This window comes from Abramis brama (assembly GCF_963993115.1).
Source record: "Abramis brama genome assembly, chromosome: 3".
Classification (NCBI taxonomy): domain Eukaryota; kingdom Metazoa; phylum Chordata; class Actinopteri; order Cypriniformes; family Leuciscidae; genus Abramis; species Abramis brama.
In genome coordinates, this window is record NC_139965.1 from 50920198 (window position 1) to 50939055 (window position 18858).

General features: G+C 38.9%; 1 protein-coding gene across 4 annotated transcripts in view; it reads right to left on the reverse strand.

Moving 5' to 3' along the window:
• Window positions 1-18858, reverse strand: part of dok7a (docking protein 7a) — a 49494-nt gene that overhangs the window by 19449 nt on the left and 11187 nt on the right. The gene's annotated exons all lie outside the window — the stretch shown is intronic.

The window sequence follows — 18858 nt, forward strand, 5'->3', positions numbered from 1 at the left end:
GATAGTACACTGTCTCGTGCTGTGCACATAGATGATGAAGTTTAACATCAGGATTGTCAAGGCCAGCGCAGCCTTTGGACGTCTACGTGACTCGGTATGGGAAAGGACTGGCATCAAGCAGGAGACAAAACTGAAGGTCTACCGGGCTGTTGTCTTACCAACTCTTCTGTATGGGTGCGAAGCCTGGACAGTCTACCAGCCCTATGCCAAAAAATTGAATCATATCCACTTGAGCTGTCTGAGGAAACTGCTGAGGATCAAGTGGCAAGACAGAATCCCTGACACGGAAGTCCTCAGCAAGGCAAATATCCCCAGCATCTACACCATGCTTGGGAAGGAACAGCTTAGATGGACTGGCCACGTGACCAGAATGCCCTACGTGAGACTTCCAAAACAAGTCTTCTTTGGCGAGCTGAAAAATGGCAAGCGAGCACAAGGTGGCCCCAAAAAGTGCTACAAGGACACCCTTAAAGCTTCCTTGAAGAGCTTTGGACTCGACCTGAAAAGCTGGGAATCCCTAGCACAGGACCGACCTGCCTGGAGAAGAAAAGTCCAGGACGGTGCAGTCCTCTGTGAGAGCAGGAGAAGCTCCTGTGCTATCTTGAAGAGGCAGCAGCGCAAATCTACCAAGGAAAAAGGACATGTGGCTGCACCTCAGAGCTCTACATCCTCCCTGACCTGTCCAGTGTGCCGCAGGGAATTCTGGGCTCGGACTGGCCTCTTCAGCCATCTGCGCACTCATCAAAACCCAACAAAATGACAAACGTGCCATGGTCATCATCAACTTTGATGGACAAACAAGATTGCACAGGTGTGCCTTAGGCTGGCCACAATAAAAGGCCGCTCTAAATTCTTTGCATAGAATTAATCAGGGTGTTGATTGTGGCCTGTGGAATGTTGGTCCACTCCTCTTCAATGGCTGTGCGAAGTTGCTGGATATTGGCAGGACCTGGAACACGCCGATCCAGAGCATCCCAAACATGCTCAATGGGTGATCCTTGCAACATGGAGCCGTGCATTATCATGCTGCAACATGAGGTGATGGTCGTGGATGAATGGCACAACAATGGGCCTCAGGATCTCGTCACGGTATCTCTGTGCATTCAAAATGCCATCAATAAAATGCACCTGTGTTCGTTGTCCATAGCATACACCTGCCCATACCATAACCCCACCGCCCCCATGGGCCACTCGATCCACAACATTGAAAATGATACTAGACTTATAGAGCCATTTGTCCAGAAACAGTCTGAAGAAAATTCTGAATCTCCCAGCCAATTAGATTCTGGCTCAGCTCTGATTCATTCTCTACAGTTTGGTAAAAGGGAGGAGTCAAAGACAAAGGAAGGCTTAATAAAAGGGGAGGAGTCTCAGGGATTTGTTTAGGCCTTTTGTGTACATAGAAAAAGTTTTAGATCTTTCAGTTCAGCTCATGAAAAATGGGGGCAAAAACAAAATTGTTGTGTTTATAATTTTGTTCAGTGTATATACATATATTGACATGATCACCAGCTGGAGTGCCCTTGATAGCCACCAGAGGGCACTCTACCCCAGACTACTGCCACTCAATCAAGGACTATATTTCCCATAATTCATTGTCCAGTATATCATCATCTATGATTGTCTTCAGCTGTGTCTCATTAGCTCATTATCTCTGCCTATATAAGCCTGGTTATCTCAGTCACTCATTGGCTATGTTTACATGCAACCAAATAATCCGTTAGTAATCGGATTGAAGGCTCAATCGGACTGAAAAGCCTTCATGTAAACACCTTAATCGATCCGACTGAGCTCGATCCAAACGAAATTTCGATCGGATAGAAAGGGGTGGTTTATTCCTTTTCTAATCCGGTCGAGAGAACATGTAAACACTTGATCGTATTGAAAACCGAAACTGAAAGGACTGTGCATGTGCAATGACGTTAAAATAGCGTAATGACGTACAGTATGACGCTTTCTTGAGCTGTTCTTCCTGTTGAATAAAGTGTCATATAAATGAGTGTCCCGTCATTCTAAAATTCTCCTTTCACTCTGCGTCTGTGAAGTGGAGCAGGACAACGTCCCACCAGTCCTTGTTTCGGATTCTCATCCACAGACGACAGTTTTGGGCGCGGAGAGGGGCATATTTACTGCGTGATAAATATAAGCAGCACGGCACAACATTTCATATGCTCATTGTCTCCAAATTATGACCAGAAATGGATAAATAATTAAGTCTGCTGTTCAAAACAAATAAAGAACCAATGTAGGAGAATAGTTATCATGCGCAAACAGGGGGAAACTTTCAGGGTTGCCAGATTGGGCGGTTTACCGCCCAATTGGGCGGTTTTGCAATCTATTTTACGGGCAAAAATGGGTTTGGGCGGGTGGATAAAAATTGGGCTGGTTTCGGATCAGTTCGGCGGGTTTTTGTTGCCGAAACACCGGCACTTAAGATCCTTATTCCTGCGACCCAATGTTCAGCAGGCAGCAGTCTCACTCACTCACACACACACACACACACACACACACACACACACACACACACACACACACACACACACACACACACACACACACACACTACAACTCTGGCTGACGTGCCCCCTAACCTCACAACAGACACTAGGCTTGTTTGAGATGCGCCTTGCCTCGCCTGAAATGTACGCGAGAGTAGGCGGCTGCAGTGAGAGGAGGAGTGAAAAAAGTGCAGGCAAGCCGGACAGTTCTCTCTTCTCGCAGTGGATCTGACACCTGCGAGATCAAAGACGGATATCGCGGGATTCACGCTCGTGCACAGTGTTGCTAATAAACTGGATGTAATGTTCTGTAATGTAATGTTCTGTTGCTTTTATATAAAAATAAATATAATGAACAAGACACCCAAAGTAGCCTACTTATTTAATTCCATTCCAAATACATGTTTATCAGTCTTTTTTTCTTTAATACAGACATGTGTTTTTTTGTGTGTTTTTTTTATAAAAATTACATTGCATAACCAATAGAGATCGCACTGTTAGATAGTTTTGGAGTATTCACACATAACGTATACACATAAAACATGATATCAGAGTTTTAAAATCAAACATTTTAAAAGAGAACAATACATCACAGTTGTTTAAACCAATGAACATTAAGCTGTGTCGTCAGCAAGTCGTTTCCCATCATGCTTTTGATCAGCGCAGTCAGTGGAGAGCAACTGCGCTCGACTGCAGAATCCGACAGGTGCGCCTTGCGCTCGTGAGAGATTTTTGACATACGTCAGCATGACATCAGAGCAAGGCGGACCGCACTCGGACACATTTCTAACCGGCATGCATCTCGCGCTGATCACCGGTGATCGATTCTTATGGGATTAATATCCTGCCATGATTCAAAACTGAAAATAAAGTTCTGAAAGGTTGAAACTAAGTGTTCGAAAACTCAAAATCTTACAAAAAAAAGTTTTGCAAGATCGAAAAATAAGTTTTGCAAGCTTGCAAAATGTAAAAAAAAAAATATATATCTCTGCAAACATTATGTTGTTTTTGAGATTTCCTTCTTCAGAACTGCAACATTTTTTTACGATGTTGCGCAAACAATTTTTCAGAGTTTCAAATTTGTCAGTGTTCTCCCACTGTATTAGTTTGTTTTCCAGGTTTGAAACCTTGTAAATGGTGATCTGAAAACTGGTGTGCGAATGTGTGAAAAAAAGTTTTGAAACTCTGAAAATAGAGTTTTGCAGGCTTGCAAAGTGGTAAAAAAAAATTAAATCTCTGCAAACATAATATTGTGTTTGAGTTTTCCTTCTTCAGAAGTGCAACACTCTTTTTTTACGGTGTTGTGCAATCATTTTTTCAGAGTTTCGAATTTGTCACTGTTCTCCCAGTGTATAGTTTGTTTTCCAGATTTGAAACCTTGTAAATGGTGATCTGAAAACTGGTGTGCGAATAGGTGAAAAAAAAGTTTTGAAACTCTGAAAACTGAGGTTCGAAAGGGCGCAACTTATTACATTACATTACATTTGCACTCCTATTGCAGACTATTTTTTCAGAGCTGAGTTTACAACACCCACTTTGCGGAGATACGCCCTCACAGTTGCGAGCTTGCGACTCACGTGATTTGTGGCAGCGTTGTCACGCAGCTCTGCTCTGAAACTCTGAAACTCAGACTGAGCGAAAATGAAGCTTCGCAACTTCGCAACTTAAAAAAAGCCTGGAGGGAGGGCCTTCTGCTATTGGCCAATGCTTTGCTGTCTGCTGACGTACAGTCCAATCACAAGTCGTATTTACTGGAAAGGTGGGATTGACCGCCTGCTCCGCCAATGACGAAAGCGCACAGGATACGCAAACAGGATGCACGGCTTTTTAAAAAGTTTATTTTATAAATTATCTTTAAAATAGAATATTCTGAAAAAGTGACGTTTCCATTTTTGCTGATTCACATTGGTATCAAAATAGGTAAAACACGTTTCAAAGTTACATACACCATTATGTTTTTGTAAAGATCACATTAGTTAACTGTAGGCCTATAAATTACAATCAGATTATAACAGATTATTATTTGATAACACCATTCAAAAGAATATTCAACATGAATGCCCCATTATGTTTTATGATTATTATTTGTTTTTTAACTACAATTGTATTCATAAGTTTTATTGGCTTTTTTATTGGCCAGCAGCAGTCCTTAAACAAACATAAAATACACATAATATACATTAAATATTTTTATATTTTTGCCCCATGCATTCATGTTGAATATTTGAGGTTTTTTTTTATTTTATTTTTTTTATGCTTGTTTTGCATATTAAACTTTTTATAAATGCCACCTCTGATGCAGATTCTGTTTTCTCTGCAGTGGGAACAATTTTTTTTTGTTGATACTAGTCAATTTGATTGGTAAAAGTAGGCTAATATAGTGACTTAAAATGTATAGAATTTGACTTGAAAGATGACAGTTAGGGGGAAATTGCCTTTATAAATGTTTAAAAAAATGCAATGAGAATCAATTTAAGATTATTGGTTCAGAATAAATGACTTTTACAACACAACAATTGAACAGTTTACTTAAGTTAGTTATTGCACCAATACAGTACTTGAGATTTTATTATAATATTAGGCCAATGTACATGACTGAGTCGCTCGTTGTGTGAGGAGAATGATTTGCCAGCTGAGGAAAGTGAGTCGCTCGCTGTGTGAGGAGAGTGAGTCGCCAGCTGAGGAAAGTGAGTCGCTCGCTGTGTGAGGAGAGTGAGTCGCCAGCTGAGGAAAGTGAGTCGCTCGCTGTGTGAGGAGAGTGAGTCGCTCGCTGAGGAAAGTGAGTCGCCAGCTGAGGAAAGCTCGCTGTGTGAGCATAGACTGTGTGTGAGGCGAGTGAGCATGAGAATTTCGAGAGTGAGAATTTCGTCATTGGCGGAGCAGGCGGTCAATCCCACCTTTCCAGTAAATACGACTTGTGATTGGACTGTACGTCAGCAGACAGCAAAGCATTGGCCAATAGCAGAAGGCCCTCCCTCCAGGCTTTTTTTTAAGTTGCGAAGTTGCGAAGCTTCATTTTCGCTCAGTCTGAGTTTCAGAGTTTCAGAGCAGAGCTGCGTGACAACGCTGCCACAAATCACGTGAGTCGCAAGCTCGCAACTGTGAGGGCGTATCTCCGCAAAGTGGGTGTTGTAAACTCAGCTCTGAAAAAATAGTCTGCAATAGGAGTGCAAATGTAATGTAATGTAATAAGTTGCGCCCTTTCGAACCTCAGTTTTCAGAGTTTCAAAACTTTTTTTCACCTATTCGCACACCAGTTTTCAGATCACCATTTACAAGGTTTCAAATCTGGAAAACAAACTATACACTGGGAGAACAGTGACAAATTCGAAACTCTGAAAAAATGATTGCACAACACCGTAAAAAAGAGTGTTGCACTTCTGAAGAAGGAAAACTCAAAAACAAAATTATGTTTGCAGAGATTTTTTTTTTTTTTTACCACTTTGCAAGCCTGCAAAACTCTATTTTCAGAGTTTCAAAACTTTTTTTCACACATTCGCACACCAGTTTTCAGATCACCATTTACAAGGTTTCAAACCTGGAAAACAAACTAATACAGTGGGAGAACACTGACAAATTTGAAACTCTGAAAAATTGTTTGCGCAACATCGTAAATTTTTTTTGCAGTTCTGAAGAAGGAAATCTCAAAAACAACATAATGTTTGCAGAGATATTTTTTATTTTTTTTACATTTTGCAAGCTTGCAAAACTTATTTTTCGATCTTGCAAAACTTTTTTTATAAGATTTTGAGTTTTCGAACACTTAGTTTCAACCTTTCAGAACTTTATTTTCAGTTTTGAATCATGGCAGGATATTAATCCCATAGATTCTGCGCAGATTTCGTTCATCTCAAACAAGCCTACTCCCTCCCACTACCTTTAAGTGATGCACGCCGGCACCGCCCGCCCCTCAAACAACATACTAGATTGGGGTTTTCAAACTTAGGTAGCTGTCACTGCGGTTTCATGACACTCTCTCTGGGTCAGCGGCAGCGCCAACACAGATTTGAATGTTGCGATATGATTTTGTCAAAGGTTTAATAGACAAACGAAATGGAATAAGATCGCGTGGGTGTTTGAATCGAGATCACAGACTTTTAAAGATGAATCGTGCAGCTCTGTAACGACACATTTCATCCTCTATTGAATCGAAAGTGGCTAACTTCTGTCAACCTCATCTATAAGCAAGGGCAAAAATAAAGCAATTTAATTTGAATTAATATCTGTAATATTCTGTAATAAAAAAAATCGCTTTTAAAATCATTAAAAAAATAAATAAATAAAAATCGCGATATCTAGGTGAATCGATTTTTTCTCCCAGCCCTAATATGTTTCATGTTGCCATTTGAAATAACTGAAATGTTAAAGTGGGTTATTTTTTATGTCCATATATCCACTCGATGTTTTTGTTACTGAATGCTTTTGTTCCAAGCGACTTTTAGTGACAGTTAACAGACTCATTGATAGCCTAAGTTGATCGCATTATTTTCCGTAACATAAGCTTATAGTTTAATAGTAGAATAGTCTGACTGAAGTCAGTGTAGCCTACTTTTGCATTCATTTAATTGAATATTGTTTCTAAAATCGGATAGGCTAAGTCGAAAAATGGGTCATTTTAAAGCTTGTTAATGATTTCAATGTGTTTAAACGAGAAACAAGCCACAAAAAAAATTGGGTGGTTTTTTGTGCATTCTCGCGGTTTTTGACGAGGTTTTGGGCTGGAAAACCTTGCTGGCACCTGGCAACCCTGGAAACTTTGAATATTCATGCAGTGTGTGCATGTCAAAAAATCTATTCCGATTTGAAGCTTATAAACACGCTCATCAATCCGATCACGTTTAGCGTTCATGTAAACACTACATTCAGATTCATTAATCAGAATGAATTCAGTCTGATTGAAACAAAAGTTGTGCATGTAAATGTAGCCACTGTGAAGCCTAGTGTCATTCTATGTTTCTGAGTGCTCATTTGGTCACCCTGTGCCCTGTTTTTATTTGGAGCCTGCAAAATGCTATGTTTGGGTCAAATATGGACAAACCCAACTGTTGGGTTAAAAATGAAGCTAAAAAATTTAAACCAATGGTTTGATTTGTCCATATTTGACCCAAACATGGGTTGAAACAACCCAGCATTTTATATAGTGTGTGTTTATGACCTTTTACCCGTTTTTGACTACGATTGTGGATTACCCTTTCAATAAATTACTGCATTTGGATCCTCAACCTTTGCGTCTCCAAGCAGTTTATGACACACACACACACACACACACACACATATATATGTATATATATATGTGTGCTTTTGATATTTTTACTAGTTTTTCTTAAATATTTTTATTTAGCTTTAATTTATTATTTAATATATTTCATATTACTTCATGTATATATGAAGACTTCAAATGCAAGTCCATCTGATATTTTTCTTTTAAATAAACATTTTTATCGGCTCCTATGTTCAGGTTCAGTAATGTCATTTTAATGGCAATGAGAGGGTTTTTAGTCAGTTATTGAAATGCCTTATTTTAAAAAATGTCACTGATATGAGTAAAAATGTTAATTTAAAAGAAAAATGTCAAACGGACAAGGTTTTTGCATACATATATATATATAAATGTGTGTATATATATATACACTTTTTTTTTTATTACTCAACAGGTGAGTAATATATTTTATTGAACAGAGAAATTGCCATATAGCTCTCTAACAGAGTTCATTGTAAAGCATAATCTATTGCAAAGAGTCATTTCATTACGGTTGTTGTAGCGCTGTGTTGGAATTTATGTTCAAGGAAGTACAGTGTCTATTAATGGGTATAGCTACCGTCTTCAGCTCGTCAGTTTGAGATCATTTCCATCTAAACTCTATATCCCTAATAGTGAACATTTTATGAGCAGTAGGATAACCATATTTATCAGCACAGTCACACAGAGCCGAAGCACAACTAAAACAATGTTATTCAGCAAAATGCATGTAGTTTTGTTTTTTTAACTGCTAGAGGGCCAAAAGTTACTGTTAACCTTTTTTTTATAACTTAAGAAACAACAATAGTGCAATGGCCTAAAGGCTGTTCACATTCTTGTCGACATTATTTAGAAGGTAAAAGACAGAAAATTCTTTAGCGCATTGGGAACATTGGGAACGTTTTTGTAAAAAGTTCTGGAAATAAAATTGCGGATTCCAAAGTGATTCACATTATGGAGAAGCTCTAGTAATTATGACATCACCTTTTGTCCCATATTAATCCAAACCTGTTTCGAGTTTGGCTTAAGATGATACTTGTTCATTGAACTGATGGTTTGAGATTGACGACTAGCATCGCCATTTAAAACTTATCATGATACGAGGGTCAGTGCTTTTTAAAACATTTACTGTTATTGTTGCATCCATATTTGTCAATTTATGGCCTGACTGATGGATACACATTGTGTGTACTAGTAAACTACAGGGACACGTTGACCGCATGTAAGGGGGTTACAGCAGATCGCCTCAGTGTTTATCTAACACTTAAAGTGCTATTAATAGAGCAGACATGTGGATGAGATGGCAAATAGCCAGAGAAGCACTGACGCTGTCAGATATTTGCCGATCATCACCGATCAACAGGTATCCTAAGGGACATAATAAACATGGATGTGTCGAGTTGTTTCAAACATTTTGCATGCAAGTTTTCTGACTTCATTTATAGCAAAGCAATGGCCTAACATTGGCTGTCTATGTATTTGTCTTCAGCTAAGTATCAGGGCAATGGCCACACCTGCTGTGGTACAGGAACAGCTTTGCTTACATTACAGTACTGCGAGAGAGAGGATGAGGTTACAGCGTTCTCTGGGTTATCAGGAATGCTTGGGAATATAAACAGTGACTTTGACCCCTTGATCTCCCCAGTCTTCTCAGAATAGGAGAGATGATCAAGTTCTGATTGGTCAGGATGAGGTGTGAAACACGCTGATTGGCTGGGCCGATATGTAAACTTTTGTTAGTGTCTTAAATGTCCCAGTAAAAAAACATAGAGCTGATCTTGCATGAATTATACCAGGGGCTTTTAAAACTGGGGATTTAAATTTCAGAGAGGAGAGAGGAGAGAGAGAGAGAGAGAGAGAGAGAGAGAGAGAGAGAGAGAGAGAGAGAGAGAGAGAGAGAGAGAGAGAGAGAGAGAGAGAGAGAGAGAGAGAGAGAGAGAGAGAGAGAGAGAGAGAGAGAGAGAGAGAGAGAGAGAGAGAGAGAGAGAGAGAGAGAGAGAGAGAGAGAGAGAGAGAGAGAGAGAGAGAGAGAGAGAGAGAGAGAGAGAGAGAGAGAGACTTGACTTTAACAATCCTTTAATTAAAATTTTTTGTACTACACAATTATCCACCACACTATTTCATAATAATAAATAATAAAAAAAATAATAAATAAAAATTTCCACAGTTTAAAACAATCTTTGTTTAAGCGAAATAAAAACAATTACATATAAATTTGCAGAGAACCATCAATGTCAATTTCACATAAACAATTTTCCACTCACCAAGTATAGTTAAAAGTTTCCATATCTTTAATCACTTGATAGTACGCATATTCCACCTTTAGCCTTGATTTGATTAAACCCTTTTAAATAGCCACTGCATCAGTTGACCCCACACCATTTAATTTACCTTTGCGTGACAGCCATATTGCCATTTTGGCCTGCCCAAACAAAAAATTAAGCATCATGTGGATCTGCTTTCTATTTTGTTATACTTGGGTCCATAAATAAAAAGTACAGGTGAGAACACTTCTCCTACAGTTTCTGTTTGCCCACAAAATAGACACCCCTCCCCTACCTGTGGATCAATGTGTGCTCTGTATCTGTTTGTATCTATTAAACCATGCACAATTCTCCACTGAAGGTCCCTGGGGCTTTTCTCAATGGGAGGTTTGTACAAGGTCCTCCAGCTACTTTAGGGGAAGTGCTTGATCCAAAATTATCCTGCCATTTATATTATTTTAGTCCCTCAAAAGAGTTCATATGTGAGACTTTGACACATGTGACATACAGTGCTTTTTCCCCCGTTTCACTGAAAAGTTCCATTTCAGGAGTCTTGAAGGTAAGCAAAGTCCCTTCCCTTTCTTGAAAAGCATTAAAAGCAGGTGCAATTTTTAACTCTGGGAAAAAGATATCTATATCTTCATTTGATGTCTCCAAACCATGTTTAAAATCCATTGGCAAACATTCAAAAAGATCATTCAACAGTCTCTGTGTCAAGCGAATTGACCTCACACCCAGCTTAGCGGTCAGCATCTCAGCAGACATCCATTCATTTGTTGTTATTAAATGTCCAATCTTTGTAATTCCAGCATTCCTTAACCCTCTGAGGTCGACAAACGCGCGGGCGCGTTTTGCTGGATTTTCTCCACATTGTAGCACTATAAACTTAAATTTCTTCGTCATTTATGGTCATACAGAAAAAAGAAATATAAAAAAAGAATCTGTGATATTTCTACTTTTGTATGTGTCCACTTACAATCAAATCAAAACATTGTGCTTTTGTAAAATAAAGAAAATAGACAGGGTGTGCGTTCTGCCTCTCCGTCGCGGTGAACTTTTTTTTCTTGAGCACGTCTATAAACTGAAACAAAACTCAGCGAATACTTGTCACACATTTATGAGCCATACACTGGCGCGGATTAATGCACAGGCTTGCCTAGGCTGCAGCCTAGGGGCCCCACGTGTGCAGGGGCCTCGGATTGGCCAGACCATTTTTTTTAATTATTTTTTTAAATTTGCTTAAGCGCAAAGGCACTGCGCCCGGATTCCAGTTTTGGATGGGCCAGACCAATTGTGGGTGGGCCTTAAATTAAAAACCTTATCCAATCACTGTTTAACCTAATAAAAATTACTGACTAATAGGCCTATACTGTTATATTATCTGTGCGTATACATAATATAGATTTTAATAGCTTGATGCTCTTTAAATATTTTGTTGCATTGTTAAAAGTTTCGGTGCATAGGACGGACCTATCCGCGATCGCTCTCCATGGTTCTGACCAAAGAAGAGCGCTTTGGAATCTCCATTACGCTTCATATGCATCATACCTGGGCTGCGTTTCCCGATAACGCTGTCTCTTAGCGCGCCATGGAGACTCATAGGTATAACTTAACTAAAGGTATACTACCACTAAACGTATACCATTACTAGGCGTCTTCAGGGCTATCATCCACTCGCGAGGCAGAGGCGCTGAGAGGCAGAGGCGCTGGCGCCCTCCTAGCAACGGCGCTGGTCACGCTAGCTGCGCTAGCCGCGCTGGTATCCTGGGGTGGCAGAGACGAAGATGTGCTAGGTGATGTGGATCTCAGCTCTCTTCATCTCCTGGTTGCAGCGATGACTCCGAGACTGTACGTGCGTGTTTAAGGTAGCCTACCTAAACAACGACTGTTGCAACAGGGCCGAGGGCTGGGTTAGAAAATATGTGTCGTCATTATGTTTTTTTAATTTAATCAATGTTGATTATGAAAGTGAGCATGTAGCATGAGAAAGATATTAGCCTATACATCATGAGATGCGCAATGTCTGGAGACATGGAGTGGGTAAAACATGATTTTGACCACTTCATTTAGTCTTGTTTTGTAGAAAGTCTCTTTTTAAAAGATTTTCGTTTTGTATAAATTGTATCTTAATTTTGATCAATGTTTTATCAACCAATTGCCTGTATTTAATAAATAAGAAGCAAATATATAGCAGACAATGTAATAAAGCGCCGGCACAATCGCATTGCACATGAACTGCAGGGCGCCGAAACTCAGCTTGTGCCTCACAGATTTGAGAAATATAGGCTATCTATTATAGAAAGCTTGAAATGTCTACTTTCAAACGAAAATATTCAAAACCAAAAGAAATTGGCTATTCTCTGAATATGTCATCTGAAATGTGCATTTCTCTCTGGCGTTCATGGCGAATCCGCATCGTCAACTTCATCTTTGCAGCGACACAGAAAACACCAGTATATTAATAAATAATTAAATGTCTCCTTGCTTTTTAGACACATTCATAATCATTACTTTTACCGGTTCTTTGTGGCAAGCTTTATGCGTGCGTTCGTGCGCTTGAATGCGGCTATATAAACGCCCTATATAGCCTAAGTAATTAAATTAATATAAAGGGGCGATTTGTCCACGAATGGCTTAAATGAACATCTACTAATCAACTAGAAAAAAATTTAGTCGGAGGCAGCCCTTATTCCACATATTTTCGAACCAGGCTCAGGCCATTCTTCTGGGTTGAGCGAGCGACCCTGAGCGGAATGAACGAGCGGAGCGGAATATTCAGAAATGCGCTCTCCGCTCACGAGCTCTGATCGGAACAAACCCGAACCTCACTGTCTGCTGAACTTGCGCAGAAACATCAAAATAGACATAGCCAGCTTTTTAAAATTGTTCTTAAAACATTTAGACTATTTTAGCACAAATTATGAGCTTATTGACGATTTTTTATAATTCTTGACTAAATTAGAATATATTAAAAGTTTTTTTTTTTTTTTTTTGAAGAATAGTTTTGGGTGGGCCTGTTGAAAAGTGCACCGCGAAAAAAAAAAAAAAAGACCCTAATTGACCCATAAGAAAAAAAACAAGAAAAAAAAAAAAACAAGCAGGTGATTGGGTAGATGTGAATTACTTGAAGGAATGTAAAGAAACACTGTAGTGTTGGCTCTCTCAATGTGTGTATGCCAGTTCACCGTAGTTGCGTGTGGACCATGTATGGCACTAAATACATTTTTAGGGGGGGCCTCACACAAAGAACAGCCTAGGGGCCCCTGACCACCTTAATCCGCCCCTGGCCATACACCTTTATAAACATTTAAGTGTGTACTTTTAAATGATCGGATTCAAAACGAAAACAAATATTCTCTGTTTAAGTAATTTGTATAAAACCAACAAGATGTCCAGCTTCTCAAACGCTTCCTAATTATTTTTTAATTTACCACGCCTACTCGCGCAAAAGATATTCACATGCAAATCTCCACATGGAACGCGATCGCGCTCATTACCTCAACAACAAAACACTTCACTTCACTTTTCGTCGAGTTTGAAAGACGTGCCTGAGCTTACATTGGATTTACATCAGAAGAAGAAGAACCCGATTTGAAGACAAGAAAGATAAGGTAAGAAATTATATACTTACATATTAGTTTGCTATTGTTGCATAAATTTCACATTGCAGTTGAACTGTTGCTAGATATATGGTGAATATTATAATATTTAGACCCGTGTTTACTGTTACTGTGTTTGTGGATATCTGCTCAAACGTAGATATGTATATGGTAACCATAATGTTTTATATTTGAGCGCGATCGCGTTTGAATGTATCATATTTTGGATCGTGATTGCGTTTGAATGTATCATATTTTGGATCGTGATCGCGTTTGAATGTATCATATTTTGCAGCGCGATCGCGTTTGAATGTATCATATTTTGCAGCGCGATCGCGTTTGAATGTATCATATTTTGGATCGTGATGACGTTTGAATGTATCATATTTTATCCAGCACTGCGCATAGCTTATGCCTACAAGGCACAACAAACCTGGTGTTCACTGTTCATTATATTATATATTGTTGGAAACATTTGTGTGTGTGTGTGTGTATTCTGTGAATTTTAAAAAGCAATTTTAACCAGAAAAATCTAAAATTTATTCCCAAAATCGTGCAGGCCTTTCTCTTGATGTCAGTATGTTCACTTTTTTTTTTCAGGGCCCAGATGCCACTGAGGACTTCAGTGAACATGAACATGGTAAAGTGAAAATCAAACACCTTGGAAATGAAAGGTATGTACAATGTTTTTAGGAATGGCACAAAGGTCTCTGTCTTTGGATCATTGTTTTCAATAAGTGCTTTTTTGGCATTTGCTGTGTGTATCTTTGGACTATGTTGTGTTGTAAATAAATCCAAACAATTTAAAAGCCATTCTTTTTTTAAATCTCCTCATTTACAGTATTGTGCATGGTTGCTCAGAATGATAGGGGCCTGATAGCTCCTAATAGGGCCGTTAGGGGAGGGTCTTTGTCTTTCTCAGGTGAGAAAAGCTTACATATTAATGAGCCCTCGCATAAGGCTTTTTCACACAAAACACGTCGTAAAATTTTTAAATCAATATATTGTCTTATCTGAATGAGCAATCAGGGTGATTTTCACATAGTTTTAGAGCAAATATTCTAGGCTACGTGATACAATTTTCAAAAGTCTTGTGAAGAAATAATCAGTATGGGTTTCATGGCCTTATTTCAGTGAGAATTTTTTTTTGTATTTTCACAAACCACGCATAAATGTCATTATCTCAAAACTACAAACTTTTACATACATGCTGTTGATATATTATTGTAGCAGAGTTTGTGCTGAATACAGTGTAATCAGACTTTAGCCATGAAAATGTCACAAGTAACAGAAATAACCAGAAATGTCAGAGCATGTCAGAACACCTCCAGGGCCCAGAAAACAGCTCAGACCTCAGAGGGTTAAAACAGTCCTCATTGTCGATGACTTCAAAATATCTAAGTCCACAAAAGGATTGTGCAACAGGGGTTCTTCTCTAAAAAGGCCTCGCACATCCTGGAGATTCCTTGATATATGTAATATTTTCCAGGCTTTCAACATAGATTGATAAAAAGGTGTCAATCCAGACAAATCAACTCCTTGAGTGTCCATTAGAAAGAGATCCTTTTCTAAGGAGGGCACAAGCTACTCCAGCCCAGCTTACATCTTTTCCATAAAGTAGTATTTTTGCTCTCTGAAGTCTAAAAGTCTTTATTCTGCTTTTAATGTCCACCAATCCTTGGCCTCCTTCTTGTCTGGGCAGATATAATGCAGATGCTTTTAGCCAGTGCTGACCAGACCAGAAGAAATTCACCAGACGTTTTTGAACACTTTCCACCAATTCTTCAGGGGGTTCTAAGACAGTCATTTTATGCCATAAGGATGAGGCTACAAGGTTGTTGCAGACCAAAACTCAACCCATGTACAATAGCTGGGGGAGCAGCCAATTCCAGCGAGACAACCGAGCACACCAAGACACACCGAGAAGTGCCTTGAAACGCGCAGCTTTGTATGATGCATTGACGAAATGTCCACTGAAACAGGAAGCTAAGGCGGGACATATTGAATGGCTCCTCCCACTTTTCAAATAGCCAATAACGTTTAGTTTACCTCACAGACTGCAAGTCGTACTTGACAGCACCATGGAAGCGAATCCGAGCGCTTATGATAAGTTGAATGTGAAATAAGTGCCCCTATTATGCTATTTTAAAGTTTCCTAATGTTGTTTTGGAGTCTCCTACAACAGGTTTACATGCATCAAAGGTAAAAAAACTGTTTAATTTTCTCATAATATACATTTGTACATCACCACATTTTTCAATGATTCTCAAACGACTCGTCAGATGAATCAATATCTCTAAATCCCTCCTTTCCGTGAGCTACTCTGCTCTGATTGGCCAGACAGCTCAGTCTGTTGTGATTGGTTTACCCCGTACAGCGTGCATGTCGAAAACAAAAACGCCCTTGCCATAACAACGTCAGCTCTGCTTGTCCTGAGGCTTCCTACATCGTAAACTAAACACAGTAACGAACAATGACGTTGATTTTACTATATCAATGCGAGCGCGAGTCCGATGATGAAACATTGGAAGAACTAGTTATTGAACCCGAACCTCCATTGCAAGGACGACTCGAGCAGGACGTTTCTCAGTGATACACTACTCAGTTTGAGGTACAATATGAGATGTTGCAACGGTAATTCCTCACCATCAGCATTAACAAGTGCATGTCCATCAACAAACCGATTATTTTACTTATTTATTTACCGAGTATTTTTCTAATTTATTGCGGTAAACATGTGGGAACTGTGTCAATAACAGTGCATACACTAGCTGAGCTCTAGCGTGAATGACTGATGTAACATAAACGTTGGTAAAACAAATCTTGCTCCATGCTTAATCTTTCCTCAAAGTAGTGAGAACGACAGACAATCTGCATTAATAGACACAGTTTTAGGTAATCGTGGCCCACAGCTGATTAGCAGAAGTATTTCAGTAAGACAGTAATAATGTGAGTTAGCCAGAAGCAGGAGACCTACACAATAAAAAAATCAAAATGAAGTATTTTGAACACCATCTTTCAAGAGCAAGCGGTTTGTGAATCCTGCATTGAACTCCGATATTTAAGAAGCAGTCGTCAGTAAAATAAAGGGAACACAGCAAAAGTTTAGAATTATACTGCTGTGGTATCAAGGTAAAGATGAATTTTAACCACTGATTCTTCACATGCTCGTCCTTGGGCAGTGAAAAAAAACTGGCTTTACCTTCACATTGTAGAGCACAGCGTCTTCTTGACATGATGCTATCCAGTATACACAGGAATCAGCTGCAGGTTTGAGGTTCAAGTTTTCCCTGGTGTCTGCGTGCACAATAAGTGGGCGGGCAATATGCTAATGTTTCGTTTTGACGTCACAACGAAATGGCTCGTTTGAAAAACGATTCATTTCATTGACTCGTCGACAAGTCGACTCTTACTTTTGAAAGACAATAACTTTATATACGGTGCACTTTCAGATTTAAAACTTTGCAGGATGTTTTCATTCACTTAGAGCTATGTTACACACTACATGAAAGGTCATTTTCAAAACTCCATAACAGGGGCACTTTAACCAACGAACAGTTGGAAAACGGAATTAAACTCAAGCGTTTGAGCAACCGAACACAGATCTCCAACCCCTATTGCTCCGTTACGTGTCAACGTTAGCTTTGGCCAGGTGGTATTTATAGCATATAAATATAGCGGGACGCTTCAGATTCTAGTGAGCATTTGATTGGACAGAAGATGTGATGAGAAGCTGAAGTCCACGGTGATGTCATAAAAATCCATTATCCATTTTAGTGGAAGTGAGAGACTGTAAGTTTTGAATGCTTATATCTCCTAAATGTGAATTTTGTCATTGTTTTGGAACACACCAGCTTATTCATAACTTTAAGGCTAACATATTCATTTTCATAATAAATTGTTATTTCAGAGGGCCTTTAAGTGGGTTAAGAAATAACGGTCATGAAAGTGTACTCTCTTTAAAGGCACAATATGTAAGATTTTAGATTAAAATATCAAAAATCCACTAAAACAATGTTATATATTTTGAAGACTTGTGTACTTACATTTTTCAAAATGTTTCAAACAATCCTTAAATCCAGAGAAACACACAATTTTAACCAGTGTAATAGCCAGTGCCATTGTGTCGCCTGTCAATGTCATATCCACCTTACCCTTGATTTCCTGATTTACTTCCGTAGAAACAGTAATAGTAATAGTAATAGTAACAGTAATACAGCATTTTCTATACAATATATTTAAAAATTAATTGCATGCCATTTAGCAACACATGTCATCCAGCTTTTATAAATATGATGTTCTAATATCGAGCTAGCTTACCCCACAATTTTAATTAGTCAAATAAAGTGACCTATATGAGTAGTAATTCAGCACTTGTGGCTGTTTCATCAGAATTAATGTGAAAAATAATGTGAATTTAAGTGATCAAACGTAACTGTAGCAAAGTTCAAGTTCATGGAAGAAGGAGGCGGGAACTGGCAAACGTTGAACAACTTTAAAAATGAAAATAAAATATAGAGCGAAAGCGACCGGCTGCGGCATATAAACATAATAAAAGCTCCAGAGCTCCTCGGTGGGACTTCGAGGCCAGTGTCATGCAGGTATCTGTCTCTTTTTAACATTCGCTCCATTGGCTTTCTGTGTTTTCACTGTTATACCGTAGGGGGCGCTATTACACATCTTCTGAAAGAGTACTGAATCTCCTGATCAAAACCGATGCGAAGAAGATGCAGAAACAAGCGATATGTAATTATATGCATATGCAAAATAACGCGATCACCAACATTAAACAGCATTTAAATCAAAACTGCCTAATATTACTGAATGAAATATCGACCCAGGACGAGCAACAGGATTGTGCAAGCATTCGGGGTGTTGATGGACTCTACACCATCTATCTCTACACCATACAATCTACTCCATCTATGCTTTGATCATCATTCTGAATCCAATCTGGATGTAGTCTTTGACAAAAACACGATTTTCTCCGTTTTTTTGCTCAAAATGTTCCTTAATTATTAAACTTACCCATATTCAAGTGTTGATAAAGAATGAATGCATGAAGCTAGAATGAACATGAAGCTTGTTTGTTTAAAAGCAGAGGGTCTGTTCTTTCTTTTGATATATTGCATCTTCAGATATTCATGCAATTCAAGATATTCATTCTGGGGGCCATGACATTTTTGCCCTTTTATATTCATAATATTCTCTGCAAGTACATCCTTTTAAAAATATACTTTAAAGATTTGAAATACACT